This window comes from Hippoglossus stenolepis, chromosome 19, assembly GCF_022539355.2.
Source record: "Hippoglossus stenolepis isolate QCI-W04-F060 chromosome 19, HSTE1.2, whole genome shotgun sequence".
Classification (NCBI taxonomy): Eukaryota; Metazoa; Chordata; class Actinopteri; order Pleuronectiformes; family Pleuronectidae; genus Hippoglossus; species Hippoglossus stenolepis.
Genome location: NC_061501.1, coordinates 1,422,181 through 1,426,755, shown reverse-complemented (window position 1 = coordinate 1,426,755; position 4,575 = coordinate 1,422,181). Strand labels below are relative to the sequence as shown.

General features: G+C 41.0%; 1 non-coding gene across 1 annotated transcript; it reads left to right on the top strand.

Annotated features, from left to right (window-relative positions):
* The first annotated feature begins 412 nt into the window (after positions 1-412).
* Positions 413-484, top strand: trnae-uuc. The gene has a single exon. It is a non-coding gene; the product is annotated as a tRNA-Glu (tRNA).
* The last annotated feature ends 4,091 nt before the right edge of the window (positions 485-4,575 follow it).

Genomic DNA, 4,575 nt, shown 5'->3' with positions numbered 1-4,575 from the left:
AAATGAGTGTAAACAAAATACACAAAATAAACAACACAAAACAAAATAACTTAAGCAGCCACGTTCCCAACCAAAATCAAAACAAATGAATAAATGAAATAAACGCCTCACACAGGAGCAGCCGATGGGATGACCCAGCACGAGAGTAACAAAGGAGAAAAAAAAGGAGATTTTTCCAACAGCACACCCACTCTGACGTGACACTTTAGAGAAGCCAAGGCAAAACAAAGCAAAGCTATAAGCAAAGTAGAGTAAAGCAAAACAAAGTAAAACAAAGTAAGGCAAACCAACGTAAAGTAGAGTAAAGTAAAACAAAGTAAGGCGAAACAACATAAAACAAAGTAGAGTAACGCAAAGCAGCAGCTCTCTTGCAGCATGTGACAATGAGCTGATGCAACATCTCAGTGAAGCCTCCCATATGGTCTAGCGGTTAGGATTCCTGGTTTTCACCCAGGCGGCCCGGGTTCGACTCCCGGTATGGGAACTGCTGTTTTGGGACTGGCGTCGGACTAGTGGCAGAAAATAACGGATATCAGACTGGAAGGTCTCTGGTCCGAGGCCACGGACTGACAAAAACACACCTGGATCTGTTCAAGTCCAAAAGGACTCTCCCTACCCCACTGTCTGAGTGCTCCTGAGCAAGGCACCTTACTCCCCCAAACATCTGCTCCCCGGGTGCTGTACATGGCTGCCCACTGCTCTGTGTGTTCACAGTGTGAGTTGTGCCCTGCTGTGTTCACACGGATGGGTCAAAAGCAGAGGACAAATTTCCCCCATTTGCATGTAGTGTGTCTGTGCATGTGTGTGGGACCAATAAAGGAATCTTGAATCTTGAAGCCGCCAAACATCAGCCCAGTCTCACAGTCCCTATGATCATGAATGAACCCTAAGTTAAATACAATAATGATGGTTGAAACACAGTAAAACTATTACCACAGCGGGCTCCATACCGATTAGTTAGTAGCGCCCCTTAGCTCAGGGGAGGGAGGACAGAGTGGGCAGTACTAGGTGTGGGGGGATCCACCTTAAACACACAAAATTATAGGCTACAATGAGGAAAGAGAGGACGACAATGTGGTACAAACATTTCAGCCACCGCTCTCAGATTGATTCTAATCATCAAATTATGTGAAACACAATTTGTTTCGTCCTTTGCTCCATGCATGTATAAACATTAAATAAGATATGATATATTTTTGTGTATTATGTATTATGATTATAAATTTCACACTAAACCTCTGATCAACAGGTCGCAATGACATGCCAGGGAATCCAGGAAAACGCCAGCTAAAAAGGAGAGAGGACTTTGAGCAATTAAACATGGATAAAAATGAATATTAATTAAGGTTGTGGAGAAAAAGCAGCGGACCAATTGACTGCTTATAGTGTATGAATGAAAACTCGACTCTCCTGGGATACTCACTGTTCTCATGGAGATCGATGATGACTATGCTCAATGTAGGTACTTTTAAAACTCTTTGATTTATTGCCATGTACTAATCAAGAGAAAAATATGTATTGTGTATCTATGTATATATATATATATAGATAGATATATTCCCTTCAGTCCTGTCACTCATTGCTGTTGCAGTCAAACAAACCTGTCTGCAGTTCACTGCTGCCCAGAGGTAAACTACTGTAGCTACCCAACATCCATTTTTCTTCCACCAAACAAGAGCTATGCATGCTGCTTTTATTATTTGAATCCATTTTGCCAAAACCACTTATTTAATGAATCATATAGTTCTTTAATTTGCATTTGTGTCTGATGGATAAAGTGGTTCTCTTTAAAGTTAGTATAATATCTGTGTGTAGAAGTAGTTGCATCTTAATATTATTAGTGTCAGGCTTATTTGCTTCTTGAAGTACAACTTTATCAGTTTAATAAAAAAATGTGTTTTTGTCCTTTCAGCCATCAGTTCAAGTTGGAGTAGTAGTGTATTCACCAAAACAACTGTTGAAGTCTCTGAGCGAAGATGCACCTATAAAAATAGGTGAAAGGAGGAAGCCAACATAAGTGGTTGGACAAGCAAACAGGATGGGAACAAGCAAACAATTAAGGCCGATTAGCTTCCATTTTATTTAACCAGGAAACCAGAGGGGTACACAGGAAATGTCAGTAAAAAACACTCTTTGCATGCACTGATGGTCGGTATTGTAGGTTACACTTTGCACAACATTGTTCTATAAGCTCTGGTGGATGATTACACAATCTGTCAACAAAAAAAGCCTACTCTGTATTTATCAAAACTTGTTTTTTATCAATGACTGTTAAGCCCTCCACAAACGGCTCTCTACAAGAAGTCCAACATAACCAACACAGTCAAGTAGCTGCAACATAGGAACTCAGTTTATTCCTGAGTGCACACACACACACACACACACACACACACACACACACACACACAAAGGTTTGCATAGCTTTCCCAATTTAGAATTTGCCTTGACTTCCATTCATTGTGTACAGCCCAACTGAAACCTTATCCTTTACCTTAACCAGCACATCAGAAATTAGGTTTTGTCTCATTAGGACCGGGGTTTGGTCCTGGCTGTTTATGCTTGAAAAGGTCCTAAGAGGCAGCACAACCAAATAGAGAGAGTTAATACAAATTAAATAAAATGCAACTTTCATAAAAGTAGGAGACCCACTCGGAGTGGATCACAAAGGGTCATAGCATCAGGTGTCTTCCCTCTAACCTGAACTAACATCAAAACTAAACCTAACTAGCAAACCCATACAAAAATGAGACAAACTATAATTTCTACACTGCGGTTGCATGCCTCCACCAACCAGGGCAGTTTCTGTGTATATATTTCTACATATTTTTTTTCAGATTCAAATAAAGTCACTGTGACCTTTACCTTTGACCACTGAAATGTAATTACTTCAGTCCAGTTCGGTTGAGTCCAGGTGACAACTGATCAAAAGTTGTAGAAATTCCCTCAAATCTGTTTTATTCAAGAGGCCAACCACATGTTTCTGAGGCCACCGTGGCCCTTGACCTTTGACCATTGAAATCTAATCAGTGAGTCCAAGTGAACATGTGTGCCAAATTTGAAAGAATTCCCTCGAGATGTTCCTGAGATATTACATTCAAAAGGCAGAACATGTGGTCAGAGGGACCAGAGACCAAATTCTAATCAGGTCATCCATGTGTCAAAGTGAATTGTACCAGATGCAATGAAATTCCTTACGGGCAGTCCTGACATATCAAATTCACAGGAACGTGAGGTCACTGTGACCTTGACCTTTACCTTCAGGCCCCAAAAATTAAGGTAATCTTTGAGTCCAAGTGAACGTTTGTACCACATTTGAAGACATTCCCTCAGGCTGATCTTAAGTTGTCATGTTCAAGAAAAACATACTTTGTGAGACCAGCCTGACCCTTAACCTTTGACCTTTGGCTACCAAAATCAAGGTGTTCTGGAGATTTTGCTTTGTGACGATACAGTGACAACGGACCACCAAATTCCATTCAGGTTATTCTTGAGCCCATGTGAATGTTTGTGCCAGATGGGAGGATATTTCCGTTTGGCATTTCTGATATATTGTGTTCAAAACAATGTATTGTCACATGACCTTGATCTTTTGACCATCAACCACCAAAATGTAATCAGTTCATCTTTGAGTTTAAGTGAATGTGTCTACCAAGTTTGAAGACATTCCCTCAGACATATCTTAAGATATCACGTTCATGAAAAACGTAATTAAAATATTATGTGAGGCCACCTTGACCTTTGACCCCTGGCTAGCAAATCAATTGGTATAGATTGATACTTGACTCAAAGTGAATGTTTGTGCCAAATGTAAAAAGATTTCTGAATGGTGCTCCAAAGATATCACCCTCACGATCCAAAAAAGATGCTTTGTTAGGCCCCTGTGACCTTGACCTTTGACAAGCAAAATCGAATCAGTTCATAGTGCCTCCATTCACTGGCTGTCGCCGGCGCGGAGGCATCAAAGCAATACAAAACCCCAAATCAGTTGGTCACAAAAACATAAACTGGTTTTATTTTGGAAGAGGGACCAGATTAGATACACCTGAGGAACGGTAAGTCTCACTGAGCGACCATTCACATACCAGCAAGGAGGGATGGAGCGAGAGTGTAAAACCCTCACCCTAAGTTATAGAGCAATGTATGCTAGAAGAGGTAAAATCCTTAACACAGAAAAACAGTTACTGTCCTCCACATTGATGACCTGCAGTTGCAAATTCCAACTCAGTAGGTATACTTATACTGTGCCTCGTTCAGACTACTTGACATTCAAAGTTTTTGGAGCATTATGGAGTTCACACGACTTGACTTGCTGTCTTCTGATTAAGGGTCTTGCAGTCATTGTGAGGTCATACTATGCGACTGATTCGGCGGCAGAGGGTCACAAACTACATGATGTTTCACCATGAAAACACACAGAAAGAGACATTGTGTGTCTGAATGATCCTCCTGCTCTTTTGTGTGACCCTCCTCACAGAATAACACATTAAGCTGGAGGAGAGGTGAAATTGTTCAGCGGCCACCGCAATTGTATCGAATAGAGTGTGGCTCTGGCGGCATTATTCTGTCCAAACCTGT